Source organism: Panthera leo, chromosome B3 (genome assembly GCF_018350215.1).
Source record: "Panthera leo isolate Ple1 chromosome B3, P.leo_Ple1_pat1.1, whole genome shotgun sequence".
In the NCBI taxonomy this organism is placed as follows: Eukaryota; Metazoa; Chordata; class Mammalia; order Carnivora; family Felidae; genus Panthera; species Panthera leo.
The window spans coordinates 71,349,930-71,372,927 of NC_056684.1; the positions used below are offsets into that span (position 1 = coordinate 71,349,930).

Sequence of the window (22,998 nt, forward strand, 5' to 3'; positions counted from 1 at the left end):
CCACCCATGCAACCGAATTTCAGGCCTTTGCACCACTTATTAGCGTGATACTAAGAGACCTAGAAAAAGCCGCATGAAGATTTAGAGTGACCGTGAGTATAAAGCGAGCCTTGTATCTGCTCCCATCATTGCTGCCAGAACGTGCTATTTTTATTTGATAATTGGATCTTAATAGCCGCGTACCAGTAGGCTGATGGGAATGATCCCGCAGAGCAGAGAAGAAACAAGTGTTGGAAAGAATGTTTTGGGGTAAGCAAGAGAGGACAGCATCTCCTGCACCAAGGGTAGAGATGGCCTTAGCTAGGATCTCGCATAGATCATCCACAGTAACGGGAGTCCTAAAAATACTCAGAAAGCAGCAGGTGGATGAGGACCTTGTAGAAGTTCTCCTGTGACTGCTTCTGTTTTCTCGGTGAAGGAGAAAGCTGAGCGTTAGAATGCATGCGGAGTGATGGCTGTTTTGAGAAGGGATGAAACAGCAGTCTTTAAGAATCCTATATAGTAGAGGACTCTCAAAAACTTGTAAGATTGTCATGCAGACACGCTTGAGATCACCGCCATGAATTTAAATTGAGGCCAGTCTAGCATTACTGTTTCTCTCCATTCTAGATGACCCAGGTGAGTGCGGGGACAGAAGGCTTTCTTTAAATAAGGATTGTGATTTTGTTAAGTGAGTATGCTTAAGCAAAAGAGGAACAACCATACTCGAACTCCTAGATGGAGAAGCAGCCCAGAAACTTGAAGTTTCTCTTGGTCATTCTTTTAAGGACACGGGCCCCCTCCGTTTCTTCACCCCCTCCTCGAAAGGAAGTTTCTTCCCGTTGCCCAAAAGCGCTCTCACCACAATCTCTCCAAAGAGACACAGTGAGAGGGGCAAATCTTAGACTGCACTTGGGTTCCACCCATCCACTCTTCGGGGGAGGCCCCAAACCACACGCACAGATCCGGAAGTTCTGACAGTTCAAGACGTGAAAATGTCTGATAGGAGTTCGCACTTGGGGTCGAAACTTTCTCGGGCTTTCTGAGAGCAAGCGCTTAGGGGGCAGTGAGCTTATTTTCCAAGTTGGTCATCAAGGATCCCCGACTCAGGTCTGCGAAAACCGAAACACCTCCCTCCTCCCGCGGGCATTGCCTCCTTTCCGAGACGCATCTTCGGACAGTCTCGCTCAGCCGTGTCCTTCCTTCTCGCTTCCTGGCCGAGAAGACCTGGAGGAACCGGGAGACACTGAGTCGAGATAGCAGAAACGGGGCTTGAGAGTGGGGAGGCAGAAACGCGAGCCGGAAGGCTCCAGAAAACAGGCCAACGGGGACCTAAGAACCCAGGAGCCGGCGCAAAAGTTGCAGGTATGTGCGGGCGACAGTACAGCCCTAGGGTCTGAGCCCTGTGATCTTGCCAAAGGAGTTTCCTCTGGACGTTTTGCTCCTGGACTGGCTCCAAAGCCTCCGTGCGTTTCCGTTTATGAGTGGGAAAAACGTAAAACAAAAAAGCACTCCCTGTCCTTTCTGAGCCTTTCTATCAATCCTTATATCAATCCGCGTGTGACAGCTACTTCTGTGGACACACCTGCCACTGTGAAGTCTTAACATTTGTTTCTTGCCGTCCCTTAACCTCCTGGTGAACTTTGTCTTTGAAGACTTATCAAAACGTTGCGGGTTGGCAAAACTTTCCAGAGCGCTACCCAGGCCAGAAAACAGGCGCTCTCTGCACTTGACCTAACAGTTCACCCTCGTGTACTCACCCCAGACCCATTCCGGTGCTACCTATGTAGACACTGGAGTGATTATTCGTCATCCTCTGACCTCAGTTCCGCTGTTGGTAAAAATTCCACTTGGCAGCGGTGGGATTCGAACCCACGCCCCCGAAGAGACTGGAGCCTTAATCCAGCGCCTTAGACCGCTCGGCCACGCTACCGCTGGCTTGTGGCGGCTCTGCCTGGTTTTTTCTGATGGTAACTACCTTCCTTTACATCTCCGTTCTATTACATAGATTTGTGTTCTGAAGTCTCAAATCTCAAGAACATATGGAGGAAGGGATGGAGGAACCAGTAGGGCTCATCGCGAAAGCTTACTTTCCTCGCAGACTCTGGATTGTCCATCTCCCACCCACGGCTTAAAGAGGAATATTTTACTGAGTGAATGAAGAGTACATGAGTAATAAGTGAATGAAATTTGTAACACAAGAGAAGGCTGTGGGCCTTTTGCAGGTGTCGACTATGTTGGCTTCCTCTCCGTCTTGCTACAAATATCTTAGGGAAGATCAATGAAGTATTCAAGCTAATTAAAGCCACAAAATCCTTGCTCCGAGGGAGCATGTCTTATCAAACGGAGATCTAGGGCATTTGCAAATGCCTGAACACCTACTTAGAGCTAGAATCTAACCAACAACCTAGATGCCAGTGGAAATCTACAGTCCTTTCTTTTACTAGGTGAGATATCAAAGAGTTCAGGCATGTGTCTCTGCTAAATTATTTCTTCAGAGGAAGCGAAGCCCCTTATATGGTTTTACACTCCATTCCTAAGACACTTGGAGATGTCTTCTTTCTGCTCTCATAGAGCGGGTGCTCATTTCTTTTGAATCTGAGGGCTTTTAGGACCTTAGTGGTTTCCCAGGCCACCACATTGGCATCTAAGCATGGCAAAATCAACCCTCTGAGACTGCTCCTGTCACTCCAGAATTTGTGCAGGGGAATGTCCAGGCGAGTAGAGAGAGCAGCGCTCAAGTTCCCTGCTGACCAACTCTGCCGGTCTCCACACACACTGCAGAGCTATGCCCAAGCCCCAGGAAGGAACGTCATCTCCAGGCTTTCCTCTGAGCTCAGGGACACGATGTGCTCATTTTTCCGAGAAAAACATTTTAGTGAGAAGTGACAGGAGACGGTCCTGCAGCTGCACAGAGGCCAGACTGGGACTGCCAGTCCCTGCAGCTCCCCTCTCCCATCAGGCAGTTTTTATTATTGCAGGATACTCTGTCCCTGTTTACAAGTTGCCTTCATTTGATAGCTGCCTCCAGTTTTCAAAAGAGCTTTCGGGTTCTGTCGGTTTTTTGCTCCAGCACATCACAGCCAAAATAATCATGACATCCCTAGAGCAGTAGTTCTTAGCTCTGTGCATTAGAATCACGTGTGGAACTTTTAAAAATTCTGACGTGGACCTGGGCTCTAGACCAATTACCTCATAATCTCTATGGGTGGTATCCAGGCATCAGTATTGTATAGTTTCTCACATGCAGCCAACATAGAAAACCAGTGCCTGAGGATATTCCAACAAGCAGTTCTATTTCTTTTAAGGACTTCTCACTTGTCCCACCTGTCATGTCCAAACCTGCTTGACACAGGCTGTTTCTCTGGATACCTGCTGTGACGCAGCCAAGAAGTTGCCAGGTTCAATGCCTGAGTGGCAGTGGCAATGCTGCTTGACTACCACATGCCAGACCATGTGACTTGGTAAGGACCGTGTGCTGGAACAGAGGTGAAGTTGTTCACAGATTATAATGTGGAGCCACGTATCGGAAGGGTTCTTCCCTAATCCCTCCATGTTCTTCTATTTGTCTTTCAGCCTCGTTCTTGTATGTATCTCAGGATGACCCAAGGCTTCTCACCTCCTTATCTCCTCCCACACACCTGGAGTGAGCTCTGGACTGAACTAGCCTTAGTTCTAGGACCAAATACATACCCGAAATGACAGCTGAGAATGGGCCTTCCAGTTCAAGATTGCATGGGTCTTAAATCATTCATTTAATCCTCAGAGCTGACTTTATCAATATATTCTAAAGTATTGGCTTTTCCATGACCTTTTACACAGTTTATAGAAGAGATGGGACAGAGAAGCCCCTTCCAGCGCCACAGCGTTCTTCCCAAAGTTCAGCCCAGGAATCTGGGAGGCTATGGGAGGCGGGGAATCTTGGGGGAGGGTTTGGTGCCACTCCTAGAGTGATCTGCAGGACACTTCAGAGATTTTCCACATTAGGAGAGACTAGGGGTCCTGATGGATATTGTGCAGGATAAATCGTACACCAGGGGGCAGTGTAGCTCAGGTTTCCTCCAGACTCAAATGCACAGGTTGCACTTTAGAAGATTCGGTTCCTGTCTGGTTGTGGGATGAGGGGGAAGTGGGGGGCTTTGTCTTAGAGTGTGATGGCCTGGGGATGTTGAGTTGCAATTACTTGAGCCAAGGACAAGTATTTGTTACTTCTTCCTTCTGCCAGTTTTGTTGGTTGTGGATCAACAAAATGAAGATCTCTCTTACAAGAATAGGGTAAGAAGGTGTAACTCAAGAGTGAGTGCACCAGTCAGGGGCTAAAATATGAAATCCAGTTCCTCCTAGTTGAACAACTTTAGCTAGTTGAATCCACAATATATAAAATAACAATACATCTGGATCAAGTGGGATTTATCCCAGAAAAGCAAAGTTGGTTTGATATTCAAAATCAATCAATGTGATTTATTATTTCAACAGACTAAAAAGAAAAATCATATGATCTTACCAAAAAATGCAGACAAAGCATTTGACAAAGTCCACATTCATTCCAGACACAGACTCACAGCAAATTAGGAAAAGAAGGAAACTTCCTCAACCTGATAAAGGGAAGCTATGAAAAACTTCTGCTAATATCATGCTCAATGATGAAAGACTGAATGTTTTCCCTGTAAGATTGGGAGTAAACATGGACATCTGCTTTCATCACTTTTGTTCAACAAGGTGCAGGGGAAATGGGGGAAAAAATGAAATGGAAGGCATCTAGGTTTTTTTTTTTGGTTTTTTTTTTTTTAATGTTTATTTTTGACAGAGAGAGAGAGAGAGACAGAGCATGAGCGGGGGAGGGGCAGAGAGAGGGAGACACAGAATCAGAAACAGGCTCCAGGCTCTGAGCTGTCAGCACAGAGCCCGGCATGGGGCTCCTGAACCGAAGTCAGACACTCAACCGACTGAGCCACCCAGGGGCCCCAGGAGGCATCTAGGTTTAAACAAACAGGTAAAGGTATCTTTTATCCCAAGAAAACATGAAAATCTATGTAAAATTCCTACAGAATCTACAGAAAGCTGTAACTAATAAGTGAATCCAGCAAAGTTGTTGGATAGAAAGTAAATATTACAATTAATTGCATATATTACTGTCTATATACTATATCTATATCTATATAATTGTACCTAGCAATGAACTATCAGAAACTGACAATTTTAAAAACAATCCAATTTACATTAAATGTGAGATACTTAGGGACAAAATATGTCCAAGATTTGTACACCAGGAAAAAAAATGCTGAGATGGATAAAAGAAAACCTAAATACAAGGATCCTTGGATCATTTCACGTTTGTGAATGAGAAGATTCAATATCATTAAGATATCAATTATCCCTGGGGCGCCTGGGTGGCTCAGTCGGTTGGGCGTCCGACTTCAGCTCAGGTCACGATCTCACACTCCGTGAGTTCGAGCCCCGCGTCGGGCTCTGGGCCGATGGCTCAGAGCCTGGAGCCTGCTTCCGATTCTATGTCTCCCTCTCTCTCTGCCCCTCCCCCGTTCATGCTCTGTCTCTCTCTGTCTCAAAAATAAATAAACGTTAAAAAAAAAATTTAATAAAAAAAAAATTCAAATCTGTATTTAAAAAAAAAAAAAAAAAAAAAAAAAAAAAAAAGATATCAATTATCCCTAAGTTGATTTGTAGATTCAATGCAATCCTAATCAAAATAACAAGGTTTTTAAATGTATTTTTAAGACATGTTTTTTTAAATTTAAAGTTTATTTATTTTTGGTAGTCTCTATACCCAAAACGGGGCTCAAACTCATGACTCATGATATCAAGAGTCCCATGTGCTTCCAACTGAGCCAGCCATGTGACTCTGGTTTTTCTTTTCTTTTCTTTTTCCTTTGTTTTAGAAATTGACTAGCTGATTCCAAAATTCCTATGGAAATTCAAAGATATAGCATGCCCAAAACAACTTTAAAAAGAAGAACAAAGTTGGAGCAAACTCACTCTGACTGACATCAAGACTCATAAAAGCTGCTCTAATCAAGACCATAGTATTGGTATTAAAATATAAAAAATAGATCTATAAAACAGGAGTACAGAGATAGAACCATACATAAATTATCTATTGATTGTTGACAAAGTTTCAAAGGCAATTCAGTAGAGACAGGTAGTCTTTTTTAATTTACTTTTTATTTTTTATTAAGTTTTTAATTTTAATTCCAGGATAGCTAACACAGTGTTATATTAGTTTCAGGTGTATGAGATAGTGATACAACAATTCTATACACATTACTCAGTGCTCATCACGATAAATGTATTCTTTAGAAAGGTAGTTTTTTCAATAATGTTAAAAAATAATTTTGATCCCTACTTAACACCACATAAAAAAATAATTCAAAATGGATCATAAACCCAAACTATAAAATATTTAGAGTGATATCTTTATCAAGTTGTATCAGGGAAAGATTTTTTTTAGAAGCAACACCAAAAGCATGATCCATAAAAGAAAAATATGATTAATTGTACTTCATCAAAATTAGGAGACTTTGCCCTTCAAAGACACTGTTGAGAGACTGAGAAAACAAGCCACAAAGTGGGACATAATAGTTGTACCCTCAGTCTTTAAGAACGATTTTGTCTCCTAAGGGACATTGACAATGTCTGGAGACACTTTCAGTTGTCATAACTGAGACAGTATTACTGGTATCCAGTGAGTAAAGGCCAGGGATACTGCTAAACATCCTATACTACACATGACCTCTGACCCCCACAGTAAAGAATTATCCGGTCCAAAAATGTCACTATTGTTGATGTTGACTAGAATAACAAGCCACATGGACAAACTTAACTCTTGCCTCCTTTAGGGCACAGGCCAGTCAGGTTCCACCACCATCTACTAAAATGAGCAGAGAACTCCTTCTCAAAGCCTTGAGGAGGGGACAGTGCCTGGATTCAAATCTGAATGCGGTATATATTCATAAACATGTGTATGTATCCAAATCATGCCTAATGCACCCTCTAGGTACCAAAGGCTATACACGTACATGGTGCAGGAAAGGCATTGCCCTCAAAGGCCAGAAAGTGAGAATGTTCCTTAAAGTGCTCAAATTCTTACTTCAAACCCATCCTAGGACTCTTTGGGGGCTAGGTAAGAGTCAGAGTGGTCTTCCTGGCCTGGCTCAAGTCTGGTGGTTGAATCACTTACCTGAGCTGGTGAGAACTTGCCTCCCTTGACGATAAGCTTCCTGCTTAACACATCTCCTTTGCTGTCCTGTGGTGAACTTGGAGGGAGAGACAGAGTGTGGGTTGGGAGGGGGTGCCGTAGTAGCAGAGAGACCAGAGGCACCTGGAAAGAGAAATAAGACGGAACATCCTGTAGGTAACGCATTAGGGGTCCGAGAGGCAGCACCGGGGACCACAGGGACACTTTGGGCGCCCTGTGCAACTGTCTGAATTTTTTTACCTTGGCTCTGAGTGGAACTGCTGAAATTTTCCGAGTTACCCCTTAGGAGCAAAGGCTGACTTCATTCCCTGCTCCCCTCCGTGCCCCACCTTACCTGTTTACTGCACTTTCAAGGTTCTGTCAAGATTCCAAGACTACCTCTCCTCTCCTAAGTGCCCAGGTTAAATGCCATCCTTTGGCCAGCAAGGCCTTATCCTCTCCCTTCCAAATAGCGGGGGGATCGGGGATCCGGAGGAGTGCGTCTTTTAAAGATCTGCTTGTGAGCTCCCTGCCAGTAAAACGGAGTCCTTCATTCACTAGTCCCACCCCATCAGTCAAGAGCCGAGTAGTCAGAAAATCCACACATTGAGTTTTGGTCAAATCCCGCAGGGGTACTATAGTTTTATTTGGAGTGAAGGCAAAGGCCGTGACTACTTAGGACTAGAAACAAAACCCTGGCAGCGGTGGGATTCGAACCCACGCCCCCGAAGAGACTGGAGCCTAAATCCAGCGCCTTAGACCGCTCGGCCACGCTACCAAATCCACGGAAGTGGGCTGCCTACACTTCCTACTTATACATTTCTGCTCCTTTTTTCAGCATTGGTCTTTAAACCTTCAACCTGGGACCAAGATTGTAGGTATCACCAAAGGACCCTAAGGAAGAGACTCTTCCCTCCCTGCTTCGCTCCACTAGGATTCCAATCTGCATCCGCCCACCTCGGAACAGCTCTTCTCACTCCAGTAACTAAAGGGAAAGATCTTCAAACCAAACCATCCGCTCCGGGAGCGAAGCTCTTGGGATCTAGAACCTAAGAGCATTCCAAAGACAGGGGTCGCGTCAGCTTCCGCCTAGCACCTGGTAAGCGCTCAGAAAGTATTTATTGAACGGATGAATGAACTCTTTTAGACTCCAGATAGCTTCGGGGTGGGGCTGGTGGGGTAAAGAAGACCAAAGCAGCAGCTTTTGCTACATTTTGAGTTTGATACTTTTCGGTTCCGAAGCCGGGAGAGAAGTCTTCGAGTCTCCAGGAAGCGTAGGACGTGAATTAAAACCACCGAGAAGAAAAGCTTGCCTCCTGGTTCCCTTTTGCTCCTTTGAGACCTAACTGCAAATAGGCGGTGCCAATCTCCGCCAGCTCCCTAGTCTGGACCGAACAGAGGCTACAGAGTCTTCCTCCCCCCGTCCTGCTTGCCCGAAAGGAAGGCTGTGTCAGAATGGATCGGTTCCTGCTGCTGGGAAGCCTTCAGTCCCTTTCTTTAGAACTAACTCTTCGTCTGCCAGACAGGTCCCCTTTCCCCTGATCAGTAGTAGCCACGTGGCGCCTGTTATTACGGGCGACTAGGGACGGAGATAGCCAGAGACGCCCTTCCCTGGGGACGGAGCCGTGATTCTGAGCCCGCACGGGGGCTCCTAGCACCCAGGATTCTGGAGAACTTCCCTCTTCTCATCTTCCCCGGAAGCCCAAGCCAGGTTCCAGAATGGGGGAGAAAAAAGATTCACACCTATTCTCTTCTTGACACAGGGAAGGTAGACACACCTCAGTTCTCCAAATGTCAGCGTTTCTGTTCTGGGCCTACCAAACTTTGGTTTCCATGCTCCTTTTGATTACATCCAAGTGGAAATTACAGAATGCCAATAGCTGATGTGTCTCTTTTGCTAGTGTGTGGCAGTAGCAGAGAAATAAATTCACAGTTAGTGCCTAGTCTTCAGAGAAAAACAAGGTGCCTGTGTCACAGAGAATGGCTGGGGGATGTGGGTTGGGTGATGTTTCGGCTAATTTTCTGCCTTCTGAAGGTGGAAATTGTGGCTCCCTGGTGACATCCAATCATATTTGGATAACATTATTTATTTGATAAAATTGAGGATATTTGGGGGCAACTTTACACAAAGAGCTTTAAACAGGGAGGTTGTGTATGGTTATGCTTTATGCTTCCCTCTCTCTTGCAAATATACAGCCTATGTCAGGGAAGAAGCCGCCAGACCGGGCTTACTTTCCTAAAAATAGACAATAGTCATTGTCTATTAATCAATTATGCTTCCCAAGAGAAGGGAAAAATAATCCCATGGTGGTGTTGGGACACATAAAGGATATTCCCCACCCCCCCAAGAGCCTCCTGTAAAATTCTACGGTCCTTGTTATGGGTGGAATCCTGTCCCCCTCTCCCCTGCCCCCCGCCCTCGAAAAAAAAGATCTATAGAGTCCAAATCCCCAGTACCTCAAAATGTGACCATATTTAGAAGCAGGGTCTATACAGAGGTAATCAAGTTAAAATGAGGTCTTTAGTGTGGGCCCTAATCTAATATGACTGGTGTCCTTATAAGAAGGGGGAAAAGGGCATAGAGGCAGAGATCTCTTTCTGGAATCCCATAAGCTTCAACATAAAGAGAGCAATGCTAACTCTGACATATTCTGTGGGGCTCTCAGAAAAAGAACTGCAATGCATTTTCAAGGGTATAGGTGTAGGCACATTGGGGCCACTTGTGTGGAGACAAATAACTGGAGAGAGGGACAGGGTTTTAAGCACAGAGCAGTGGTTCTCAAACTTTAACGTGCACCCAATCACCTGCAGGGTTTGTTAAAAAGCCATTGCTGGACACAACCCCTGCAATTTCTCATTTAGTAAACCTGAGAACTTGCATTTCTCATAAGTTGCGAGCTGATGCTGTTACTGAGCCAGGGAACATGCTTTGAGAACCACCGCCCTGGAGATCAGTTTTGTAATTTAGAATTCTGGTAGAAGTGAGGAAAAAGAATTGAGGAAGTCAAAGACCTGAGACTTCTTGAGAGCAGTGTCCAGGGAAGATATGTGTGCTTAATTGACAGCAGTGGGAATAAATGAGAAATCACAAATAAAATAAATTTATAAGTGAGGGAGAAAAGCTTAGCAAAATAGTGAAGCCTAATGTTTTTTTAAAATTATTTTAAGTTTATTTATTTTGAGAGAGAGCAAGAGCACAAGCAGGAGAGAGGCAGAGAGAGAGGGAGAGAGAGAGAGAGAGAGAGAGAGAGAGAGAGAGAGAGAGAGAGAATCCCAAGCAGGCTCCTCACCACCAGTGCAGAGTCCGATGTGGGGCTCAAATCCACTAACCAAGAGATCATGACCTAAGCCAAAACCAAGTGTCAGATGCTTAACTGAGTGAGCCACCCAGGCACCCCTAGTGAATCCTAATGTTAGGGACAGGGAAAAGGGCTTCCCAATACTGGACAATGGTAGTGGCCACTTTACCACCCTTTGGGATTTCGATAGAGCTTCCACTTAAGGATACCCACCTGTAGAAACACAGAGATCTCAAATGAACCACAGAAAATGGAAAATGGTGCTATCTTCTGTGATCTCTGGGCATGTTTATTTGTCCTGCTGGGTAAGACATAATGATAAGCAAGGGTGCAGGAGAAACTAGGAGAAATGCTTGCAGCCTTATCCTCTCCTGGACCATTTGGAAAGTGCAGTACATGCCCAAAACAATCGCCTGAGGCCCCCAGAAAACTTGCTGCTGGAGATCTTTCTCATCTGTGAAAGAACTTCAGAGACTTTAAGCCTGGGAAGGCTGAGGTCCCAGAACAATGCACCTGCAAGATCTCAGCCCAAGAACAGGGAATGTCACCCACTACTGTGTGGTTCCTTTTTTTTCAACTCTCAAAAGTAGAATACTTGGTCTCCTAATTTCAAAGACTTACCACAGACTTCTGTATGACTATGGGGGCAGAAATCCTGCAATTGTACCCAGTATTCAAAGAAAAAACAAATTATAAATACAGTTTATATTTACAATCTATTTCACTTGATTTTCTAAGTCCAAGTGTGTTTTTTTTATCATGTCCATTGTATGGGCTTAGACAAGGTGGAGTCCACACCCTTGTCAGTAGTGTGCAATACCTGAACTCTCCTTTGATCTTAATCAGAGACCTAAGGATGTCTACCAGGATGTGCATCCTACTGTCCTCCACTCTATCAACTGAGCTACTCAAAGATGCATAGTAAAATTTATGCAAAATTTATTGAGGAATCTATTCTATTACCTCTCACAACCATATATTTATTGGTTACTGTGTTGATTAAACCTTTTATGCCCTTACTGATATTTTGTCTACTTGTTTAACACCTACTGAGAGAGGATTGTTGAAATATCCAATGATAACTGTGTATTTTTCTATTTCTCCTCTTAGTTCTGTCAACTTTTGCGTCTTATGTATCTTATTCTTACAATGCTTCTTATATTTTGCTTCTTATATTTGCTTCTTATATTTTGCTTTTTATATTTATGTTTTATAACAAGCTACATTATTAGATACATGGAAATCCAGAAATATTGTGGGGTTTTTAAATAGAGTTTATTTTTTAGGGCAGTTTTAGGTTCACAGCAAAATTGATTAGAAAGTACAAAGAGTTTGGGTGCTTGGGTGGCTCAGTAGGTTAAGGGTCAAACTTCTGCTCAGGTCATGATCTCGAGATCCAGTCCATGGATTAGAGCCCCACGTTGGGCTCTGTGCTGAGAGCTCAGAGCCTCAAGCCTGCTTCATATTCTGTGTCTCCCTCTCTCTCACTACCCCTCCCCTGCTCCCACTGTCTCTCTCTCAAAAATAAATAAGCATTAAAAAATTAAAGAAAGTATAAAGAGTTCCCATATACCTCCTGCCCCCACATATACACAGCCTCCTCCATTATTAACATCCCACACCACGGTGGTGTATCTGTTACAATAGATGAACCAACACTGACACATCATTCTCACCCAGAACCATAGTTCACATTAGGGACCTTTGTGAATTCCTGTGAATTTTCAGATTGTTTGTTTCTATCTCTATAAAGAATGCCATTGGGATTTTGATATGGATTGTCTTGAATCTGTAGAGCACTTTGGGCAGTTTGGATATTTTAACAATTTTGGATAGTTTGGATTCTTCCAATCCATGGACACAGGATGTTTTTCTATTTATCTCTGTCCTCTTTAGTTTCCTTCATTAATGTTTTATAATTTTCAGTGTATGAGTCTTTTACACATTTAGTTAAGTATACGCATATACAGGAGCACCTGGGTGGCTCAGTTGGTTAAGTGTCCAACCCTGGCTTAGGTCATGATCTTGTGGTTTGTGAGTTCGAGCCCTACATTGGGCTCTGTGCTGTCTGTTTCAGATTCTGTGTCTCCTTCTCTCTCTGCTCCTCCCCCACTCGTGCTCTGTCTCTCAAAAAATAAATAAATGTAAAAAGGATTTTTTTGGAAGTATATGCATACACATGTCTATAAATAACAATTTCCTGTAACTTGAGAGTTGGTTCTCTTTTATCACCAAGAATACTTCTATTTCCTCTTTCCTCATGGCAGCCTATCAGGTATTTGAGGATGGTGATGATGTCCCTCAAGTTTTCTCTTTCGCATACCTAAAAACTTCAGTTCCATTAAACATTCTTCCTCTAGTGAGGTAGCCAGCTAGCCAGCCACTCAGTCCCTCTGCATTCCTGTGGTTCACCTGGGCATAATGCCTGAGAACAGTGCTTACAAAATGATCCCGATAGAAAAAAAGTTGGACAGCCATGAGCAGTGTAGGGAGAAAGAAATAAAAGGCAAGAAGACAGTAGTGGAAGGTCTGAACAGAAGTAGCAAGAGAAAGCTTTTTACAGAGACCAGAGTAATCTGCAGGTGATATTTAAAGGGGCTATGGAAAGCAGAATAAGTCAGCAGGAATTCCAGGGCACCAGGCAAATGTTTGTAGGGTAGGGCTTGACTTTTCAATTCTTAAAAGATTTCCTTTAGACAGCACAGAGCCTGTTTGGGATTCTCTCTCCACCCCTCCCCTGCTTGCTTGCTCTCTCTCTCTCTCTCTCTCTCCCCCCGCAAAAATAAATAAATGAACTTAAATTTAAAAAAGCAAGCCATCAACTTTTGTATAAAGTCAGATGCCACCCTTCCCCAGCTGGTTGAGGGAATCAGCGGCTCAAGGATAGCTATACACTAAGCCCTACTGTCCTCCCCTCTTCTGGCTGAGTTATGTATGGCTATATGCCACATTTCTCCATTTTGTGTTTAGGATACTGCAAAGTTTGAATCTTTTAATAGATGGGACAGAACAGTCTTACAAGGTTGTTGGGTCCAAAATGGGAGTGGGGACACTAATGAAATGCAGAAATGAAGTCTTGGGAAGTAACTATTGTTTTTAGTTTAAGCATCATAGGTTTGGATCTTACAGGTTTGAACCCTGGCTCTCTGGTGTCCACAGTGAGAATCACATGTCATGAGAATCACATCATGAGTCAAAGAACTGAACCGCACATCCTTTAAAGGACCTGCATTTCCATGGCCTCTCATCTCAGTCAGTTTCTGGGGAGTTTTGTGACATTCTCTACTGTGTTTTCATTTGCTCTGATCCCCTAAATACTCAGTCTTAGTTTCCTCACACTGTTAAAAACATGAACTCTCTTGCTCAAATCCTGCAATTAAGCTCAACCTATTTGGGATGGAAGGACATTCCCTCCAGGTCTTAGAAAAGCAGAGTTTTGTAGAAGCTGAGTCCAAGAAACATCCCCTTTGCCTATCTTACTTGCCAAACCTGAGAGCACCCAGATGCAGCTCAGACCACACCCAGCATTGCTCAGGCCTGAAGAAAAGCCTAAAGGTGGCTGGCACTGGTCATCCACTTAGCAGGACAGAATGAGGCTTCTCCCAGTGGAAAGCATGTTTCCTTGGGAGTCTGAAACTATGCACTAACTTGAGAGAGGAGGCAAGACATTTTCCAGGGGAACCTGCCCAGCAGGGCTGAAGGCACATGCCACGTCAAACTGATTCTACTTAGTGTTTGCTTAGTGTTTGGTTGAGGACATTACCTTAGAGATTCTCACTCTCAGTAGGTAACCATATGTTTATGTTTAGGTAAGTTCTCCACTTTTCCATGAGGATGCTCTGTGTGCTGGTATCTGGCACACCATTTAGTGACCACATACATATGAGAATTGGCACCTGAATTCAGGTACCACCTGGTTTCCTGGAATTTACACTTAAACTGTATGAGAGCTGGAATGCCCTTGGAGATTTTTAGTGTTTGTTTTACCAACAATTCCAGGAAGAGGAAAGTAAAAGATTCCATGGTAGTCCAGATTTCTGTGGGTTATGATATCCTTTTTTCTTTGCACATATATCTGCATTTGTTAGCTCTCCATTTCAAATACTTATTAATGCCCTGAGATGTGCTGGTCTCTTGGCTAGGTAGCTGGAGACTCAGAAGTATGAACCATACAACCTTCCCTTCAAGGAGCTGAGGTATAAGCTGAGGACGTTATATTAATGTATATGATTTTTTAATGTTTATTTATTTTGACAGAGAGAGAGACAGCATGCATGCTTGTGGGAAGGGGCAGAGAGAGAGAGAATCCTAAGCAGGCTCCTTGCCATCAGTGCATGGGCTCCATTCAACAAACCATGAGATCACAACCTGAACTGAAATTAGAAGTCAGATGCTCAACCAACTGAGCCACCCAGGTGCCCCGTTAATGCATATGATTCTTTTTTTTTACTTTTTTGCATATGATTCTTAAAACAAAATAAACTTAGTAGTCTATAGCTAAGTGCACTAGAATCTCCTTCCCTTTTCCTTTGCCTTCTCATTTGTTCTTTCTTTGTGTCTTTCTTTGCATTTTCAAAAAGATGGACACAGGTGGGGTGCCTGGATAGCTCCATTGGTAGAACATGCAACTCTTGATCTCAGGGTTGTGAATTCAAGCCCCACCTTGGTGTAGAGATTACTTAAAAATAAAATCTTTTTTAAAAAGTAAAATAAGAAAAATAGGAATAGATAGGAAACCACAACTTAGAAGTAGGTCTGGAAGACTAAAAAATAAAATCAAAATATGTGTTATCTTTTGACAGTCTTTCATATAAGATGAAGAAATATGGGAAGGGGAACAGAACAATTTGATAATTTCATAAGCAACTGAATATATGTTGAGTGGGTAATGTCAGGCTGGATGCTTACTTCCTAGGTGCCATGGGTCACCTCCATTATATCTGTCCTCTTCAGTCTTTTGAGAGTGGGAGTGAAATGGAAAGAACAGCAAGGATAAGAAAAAGTATCATGGATTTCAGAGGAGAGAAGAGATGAAATCTATTTGGTAAACAGCAAAGGCTTTCTGAGTTAGAACAGTGAGATGGTCTTTCCAGGATAAGTAGTGTTTGACAGGTAAGGTGAAAGGGGAAATCACTCTAGTTGAAGAAATGATAAGCAAATGATCACAACTGAAAAAGGTGTGAGTTCTGTTTGGGGAATTATAAGTGGATCAAGTTGACTGGGACAGAGATCTGTTGTCAATATACACCTGTCATTGGGTAAATGTTGATCTGAATATTAGAAGACAAAAGCGGTAAGGTAAAGAGGCACAGACTGAGAGCACTTTAGGGTACTTGAGAGTCTTTAAGTTGAAAACAATTTTTGCTAAAATAAAAAAGGAGGATTTCTGTAAGGATCCAGGAAAATCTCATAGATTCCAAAAGTGGAGCATGCTGAGGCCTCTGGAGTGGGCCACAGCCAGGGACTCAGAAGGTGTGCAGGCAGGCTCCCTCTCTCACTATCACCTCCCCATGCTCTCCCTTGTGTTCTTCCTACAGTAATGCCTTCTCTGCTTCTCAGTTCATGTGGTAGAATATGATTGATGTTACAGCTCTTCCAACTCTAATGTCCTTTCTAGTAATTGTGGGCTAATTAATTTGGACCAAACTCTTTGAGGAAAAATGATAAGAATATTGGATAAGATTTTACCAAATCTTCTTAAAAGCATCAAAATACTTAAAATGGTAGTAAGCAACGACTAGGCCAGAATCTAAACAAAAGACAGAATCTGAGAGGTAAGGGAAGCATTGACCTTTGTAGCTCTGAAGACACTTGCTAATTACTGCAAAACTGGGCTAGAATTTTGGCAGCCTCTTTGGGTGGGAGAAACAAGAGGGACAGATGTCAAGAACCAGCACCTAGCAAAAATAGAAAGTCTGGTGAGACACTCTCCCCAAATATTAAGTTTAAATTCGTAATATTAAAGAGCTGTTCCCATAAGATGAACAAGAAGTAAACCTACCTCTATCCTCCTACTTCCAATAATGGTTATGGAGCTCAGCAGAAATCAGCTGAGCTTAGCAAGGGAAAACAGAAAGAATGAGAAGCTGTGACTGCAGGTTTCCATTCTCCCTGATTTACAGCTTGGTAACATCATTTTGGAGGCTCAGCAAATGACTGGCCACTAACATTTTTTTAGTGTCCTTTCAGGTTGATGGTGCTCCAGGTGCCTGGGAGAAACCGAAGCTATATATATATATATACACACATATATGTGTATATATATATATATATATATATATACGTATATATATATGTGTATATACGTGTATATATATATATATATATATATATATATATATATATACACATATATATATATATATATATATATACATTTTTTCCCCAGGAAGTCTCCTTCATCTTGGCCCCCAAAATTCACTGCATATAATTTTGAAAAGACATTGAGCAGTGCTCATTGAAAAAGACCAATTACACAAGGAAACAAAGTGAAACAAAGTGACTTGAGTAAGAATTACCTAAAACAGTAGATAGAATACTATTGGAATTATCCATTATAGATATTAAAATGAATATAATTACTATGTTTAAAGAAATAAAAAACAAGCTGGTAAATGTCTGCAAGGAATAGGAAATTACAAAATTTGGCTTTACTGTTGGTGGGATTATAAACTAGTACAGCCGCTATAGCAAACAATATGGAGAATCATCAGAAAAATAAAAAACAGAACTACCATATGATCCAACAATTCTGCTTCTGGGAAAATACCCAAAGGAAACAAAAGTAACAACTTGTTGCCTTTTTTTCTCTTAAGTAGGCTTTGCGCTCAGCATAGAGGGCAACAGGGGCTTGAAGTCACAACTATGAAATCAAGACCTAAGTTGAGATCGAGAGTCAGACACTCAACTGACTGAGCCACCCAGGCACCCCTGAAAGCACTAGCTTAAAACAATACTTGCAATTGCATGTTCATGGCAGCATTATTTACAACAGCCAAGACATGAAAACTACCTAAGTGTCCACTGACAAATGAATGAATAAAGAAGTTGTTATATATAATATATAGTATCTAATATATAATATCTCACACAACATGTAATATAATAATATATGAATATTATTTAGCCATAAAAATGAGGAAATATTGCCATTTAGGACAACATGGATGGACCTTGAGGGCATTATGCTAAGTGAAACTAGTCAAACAAAGGCAAGTACTATATGATCTCACTTATATGTGGAATTTAAAAACAAAAACAAACAACCCCCCCCCCCCCAAAAAAAATCATAGAAAAAGAGATCAGATTTGTGGTTACCAGAGGCAGGGGTTGGGGAGAGGGGGATAGGAGAAAGGTGGTTAAAAGGTACAAATTACCAGTTACAAGATAAATAAGTACTTAAGTACATGTAATGGACACCTGATGACTACAGTTACCCATGTTCTAGGATATATATGAAAATCGCTCAAAGAATAAATCCTGAATTCTCCTCACAAGGAAAACTTTTTTCTTTTTTTTCCTCTCTCTTTTTATTGTATCTACATGAGATAATGGATGCTACTAAGCCAAAGCAGTGATCATTTAACAATGTATGGAAGTCAAACCATTATGCTGTACAGCTTAAACTTATGCAGTGATGTATGTCAATAATATCTCAGTAAAACTGGAAAAATTTTTGGCTTCATAGTTTTAAAAAAGAATAAAATAGAACTTCTAGAATTGAAAATTAGAATTTATAAGTACAATTGACTCAGTAGGCAGATATAACAGCTGATTGAACACAGCTGTAGAGAGCAGTATATTACGAGTATGTTATTCAGAATGCAACCTGGAGAGACAAAAAGAAAATATGGAAGAGAAGTTAAAAGAAATGAAGGGCGAGGTGTGAAGGTTTAACTCCAGTTTCATAAATGAAGAAAGAAAAATATAGCAAAACAGCATTTGAAAAGTTGACCAAGAATTTTCCCAACCCAAAGAAAGATAACAGTCTACAGACTTACGAAAGCCCTTTATCTCACCATTGAAAAAACATAGGATTTCCCTCTGGTGTCATTCACTCCTGTTTTATACATCTAAATTGAAATCTTCCTTGGATTAATCTTACTGGTGGAACCTAGGTCACATGTCCACCCAGCTGGGAAAGCAAGTTTTCTAAGACAGACTTATATTATGTGAAATTACCAAATATAAGGACAATGTTCAAAAATGTTGGGGAGTCACTTATAGGACAAATGCCTGCAACAGAGCTATTCAGTTCATGTTCAGACTTTCTCAGTTTTCCTTTTGTACTCTCTTCCTTCAAGAGCACATGACTCTTAGAGGCTCTAACTCAGTGGATAATTCATGTAAATTGATCTAATCATGGCCTATTAATCTGTGGACTTCAGGACACGAGTATTCTAGCTATTGTACAATTCCCATAAACTCCTCCAATCTCACTTCAAATCCAGCCTACCTAAATCCCAGCAACTCACCCCTCTGTCCATTCCAAATACCTATCTCTCCTTTGGACTTTTTTTTCCCCCTCTGAAAATATCATCTTGCTTTTTTGAGATATAATATTTGAGAGTCCTCCCTGACTCTGGACTGACTCTTTATTCATATTTAACTTCAGCTGAATCTGCTCTCCCTCTCTCTCCCTCATTCCTTCCTTCCTTTCCAGTCCCATAACTGTCACCCTCTTGCAGCTTTATGGTTGAGTACCTGTACCGTGGCCAGTCTCTGATGTTCCTTTGACTCTGGTTTCTCTTCCTTTCAATTCATTCTGCATATCAATGCCTGGTGAGTTTCCATTTTCAATTTTTTAAAGGGCGTAACCTCATTCCAAAAGTCTCTTGGTCTCCTACTAACCTGTCTTACCTTCCCATGCTTCCAGGAGGTCAGACATCTGCCCCAGCCGCTGTTCTGCCTTGGCTCCTTAAATGCCTCAGTTTTTCTCTCTCACAACTTTGCTCATATATTTTCTTGTACCAGAGATCACTCCGCCCCCAGACTTGTGTCTTAATCTCCCTTCGAAGCGCAGCTCAAACCCCATCCCCACCTGAAGGCCTGCCTCTGTGATGGCTCACTGTGAATCTGCACAAGCTCAGCCCTGTCCACTACCCGCCTCACACCTGGCACAGCTACTTTTCACTGTTCTCTTTCATAAAAAAGTAAAGTTCTTTTATTCCACAAGACTATATGACAGGGACTTCAAGTTCAAGACCCTATCTGATGCCTTGTTTCTCGTGCCTAGCACAGAATTAGAGTTCAGTCAGTGTCTGTTGAATGAAGAAATGAATTAAATAACGAATTAACAAATGCTTGCTCTGGCGTGGAAACTCAAGCTGTAAGAAAGGTCCCTACATGTAAGGAACTTGAGGTAGGCGGTTGAAAGTCGGCGGCCATCCTGAGTCACAGAGAAAATCAGTGGGAAGGTCCAGTTTCAGCTGAGAGACCCATGGTAGGCAACTTCCTCTACGCCTGGTTTCCCCTCTTAATTTTCAGTGTGAGGGCGGGGAGGTGGACTGTTTCACTGTGTTAGATTGTGTTGGGTTAAGCAGATTTCTCCAATCTTAAAATAGTGGTGGTTGCTGTTACTGGCCTTCACACCGTGTTATCCCTAGCAGGAGCCTGCTGACCGAATTCCAAAAGTAAATTGATTGAAACGAAATTCGGATTTGATCTGCCTCCTACACTTGATCCTCTAACAAAGAACCAGCATTAAAAACTTTCCTTTTCAAAGAAAGAAGCGAGACATTAGCCCGCGAGGCCCTATAGCTCAGGGGTTAGAGCACTGGTCTTGTAAACCAGGGGTCGCGAGTTCAAATCTCGCTGGGGCCTGCTTGTTCTTTCTTATTGTTTTAAATCTCTCTCACTCCTGGACCCCTTCTCTCTCCAGTAACTTTGACCTCCGACGAAATTCGGTCCTTATATCTTCTCGCCGCAGTGCTGACAACCCGAATAAACCACGCAGAGAAGCCACCTCGTAGGCGCTACTGCGCAAGTGCAGCTCTGCTGCCTGGATTGTGGCGGAGGCCATTACAAGCGGCGGGAAGCGCTGCCTGCCCCGCGGAAGTCCAGAGTCTGTTGACCAGGCGGCGAAAGCCCTCTCTGAGGGCGGCGGGAGCCCTAGCGGGGCTGATGGCGGTGGGGGAAAAGAATGGGGTCCAACCCTCTGGCAGGCTTGGAGCCCAGAACAAGCTCCCCTCGCCAAAGGGGAGGAGCCGTCCGGGCGAGGGGTTCTGGAGTGTGGGCACTCCACCAAGGTGTACCGTTTCAGTGGGTTTTCGAACACCTTCAGTATGCCAGCGGGAAAAGTAAGGTGGAGACTTGGGTCACTAAGTTTGTTACTGACTCAAAGGAACTGTGGATTCCTCTTTACAAAAACCTTTAAATATTTTCTCCAGAAGTCTTCTCACAGAAACATCGGGCTTACCCGTACGTGCCATATTCCACATCCTCCGCCTCCCCGAGTCTGTGGACGTGTAAACGGAAGAGAGCTGCAGCTCGCCAGTGCAGCCGCGCCTGGATTGGGAGGCGAGCGCAGGAAGGGAGGGAACGGGAAGGGGCGCCGGCTTGAGTCTCGAGTCCCGCCCTCCGCCTGGCGCCGGGTTCCGCGGCTAGAACCGCGTCTCCCACCGCCGCAGCCAACGGCCCCCGGGCGAGCAGATGCCCCCGCCCCGCGCGGCCACGTGATGCAAGGGACCTGGGGGTGCCTGTGAAGAGCTCATGGGTTGGCCCTGCTTTGGAACCCTCTGGGTGAAAGAGGGGAATCCCACTCTAAAAGGGTTGTCCCCAGAACTGCGGAAGCGGGACTTTTTTCACACGCTGGCTTTGTGATTCTGAAGTGTCCGCTCGCTGGCAGAGGATCTTTTCCCACGCGCCTCTGTTTATGGATGTCCTGAATAGGTGACTCTGGAGAAGCGCTACGTGTGCTCCCTTCGATAGCTCAGCTGGTAGAGCGGAGGACTGTAGTGCGCTCCCCGTGCGGTCATCCTTAGGTCGCTGGTTCGATTCCGGCTCGAAGGAGGAGTTCCAGTTTTGGTGTCACCCAAGAATCCATCGCTCTCTTGTTTCTTTGGGGGGTCTTCTAGAGTTACTTTGTCCAGACCTTATTCCTGTCCCAAAGAAAGAGTTTGAGCTTCATCAAGCATGTGTGAACAAGTGGATCCTGTTCGGCACAGGTTCTAGGGAGGAGGCGACTGCGAGCCAACTCTGGCAGCGAATTGGAAGGACTGGGAGCTAATTTTAATTTTCCCTCACATGTGTTCTTTTAGCTTCTATTTGATCCTAGATCGCTGCCTGAAGTCTACGGTTCGAAAACCCAAGACCACTGTTTGGTACAGAAGAACATTGTCTATAAACGCTGTATGCACATGTCTGCGCGCTACGGGCTGAGAGGCCCCAATTTGCAAAAGAAAACCCCTAAACTGTGACCCTTGTCCCGAGTGTTCGCCCGCACTCTATATACACAGCCATTCAGGGGGAGGCCCTTACAAGACAACTTTTATATATTTTTATACTTTTACAAAAAAGATTTTGAGCCAGAGCAGTTAACTGCAACAGGTTTGGACGTGAGTTGGGCTGAGCCTAGGAGAGAGAATTCCAGACCCAGGAAACAAGTGAGGCAAAGGTGGGGAGATGGAAAAGTCCATTCTCCCTTAGGGGCCTGAACTATCCCCACACGCGCCAGACGGCCGCACGTCCCACTGACCTCGGCTCCCCATATGTTGAGGCCCACCATTTCCTGCCCCTAGGGTGTTAGGCTCGCGCGAGGTAGCTGCACGCGTGTCCGGCCTGGGCTCAGGACCCTACAGCCTCGCAGGCGAGGTTGGCTCGGACCCTCGGGCCCCCGCCAGGCTCTCTCCAGGATCCAGCTCGCAGCTTCAGCCGTCTGGCGGTGCTCGGTGGAGCCCAACACGCCGCCTGAGGTCTGAAAAGTCGCCTCTCTTCACCCTATCCGGCCTCTGGAGGGCTCCAAAACGTGGATCGGGGAGAATAAGCGAAGCTAGAACCCGTGTCAGCTTTCAAAAGGGTGAGACTTTGTGAAGATGGGAGAAAGGGCTGCGAGGCAAAAGGTAATGTCACCACATGTATCAGAACTCTGGAGCAGCCTGGCGGCCAACTGTGAATGGAAAAGTAATGTTCAGAGGAAACATAGGCAAGCTTTTGCTGTCGTGGCTCGTTGGTCTAGGGGTATGATTCTCGCTTTGGGTGCGAGAGGTCCCGGGTTCAAATCCCGGACGAGCCCAGACTTTTGCTTTTTCTCCTTCCTTCCTTCCAAACTACGCCAAAGTTAGTTCTGTACAAACTTTCTCACTTTCCGACTGTTCTGCAAAAGAAAGGTGCACTGGACGAACACGTGCCAGGTGAGGCTGATGAGCTATGAGGGAAGAAACTTCCCGGTCTCCTGGACTCTCCGCCAACGGACACTTCGGAGGGACCGCCTCGCTCCTGGGAGCAGGGACCGGTGTCCCAAGGCCCGCTGTCCCCGGAGGTCGCGTCCTAGAGGCCGCGGCGCGTGGGGCTCGGGTCTCCAAGGCCCTC

The 22,998-nt window shown here is 44.0% G+C and overlaps 1 protein-coding gene, 1 long non-coding RNA gene and 5 other non-coding genes across 19 annotated transcripts in view; 4 read left to right on the forward strand and 3 right to left on the reverse strand.

Annotated features, from left to right (window-relative positions):
* Positions 1-21,115, reverse strand: part of RNASE9 (ribonuclease A family member 9 (inactive)) — a 172,731-nt gene extending 151,616 nt beyond the window's left edge. For 10 of the 13 annotated variants that reach the window (XR_006203676.1, XR_006203675.1, XR_006203678.1 and 7 more), the window contains exons 1-2: positions 20,888-21,115; positions 7,175-7,315 (exon numbers count right to left, since the gene is read on the reverse strand). The gene's annotated coding sequence lies outside the window, so the exon portion shown is untranslated. Of the gene's footprint in view, positions 1-1,564; positions 1,824-7,174; positions 7,316-7,526; positions 7,763-10,683; positions 11,055-20,887 lie in introns of those variants that run through there. The other 3 variants (XM_042942588.1, XM_042942586.1, XR_006203680.1) reach the window with 3 other exon arrangements.
* Positions 1,831-1,912, reverse strand: TRNAL-AAG. The gene has a single exon. It is a non-coding gene; the product is annotated as a tRNA-Leu (tRNA).
* On the forward strand, positions 3,355-9,117 carry LOC122222278. The gene is made up of 3 exons (XR_006203686.1): positions 3,355-3,443; positions 8,010-8,270; positions 8,414-9,117. It is a non-coding gene; the product is annotated as an uncharacterized LOC122222278 (long non-coding RNA).
* On the reverse strand, positions 7,868-7,949 carry TRNAL-UAG. The gene has a single exon. It is a non-coding gene; the product is annotated as a tRNA-Leu (tRNA).
* On the forward strand, positions 20,220-20,292 carry TRNAT-UGU. Its single transcript has one exon. It is a non-coding gene; the product is annotated as a tRNA-Thr (tRNA).
* A 274-nt stretch (positions 21,116-21,389) lies between the features above and the next one.
* Positions 21,390-21,480, forward strand: TRNAY-GUA. Its single transcript is given in 2 exon segments — positions 21,390-21,426; positions 21,445-21,480. It is a non-coding gene; the product is annotated as a tRNA-Tyr (tRNA).
* Positions 21,481-22,630: 1,150 nt separating this feature from the next.
* On the forward strand, positions 22,631-22,702 carry TRNAP-UGG. Its single transcript has one exon. It is a non-coding gene; the product is annotated as a tRNA-Pro (tRNA).
* Positions 22,703-22,998: the final 296 nt, after the last annotated feature.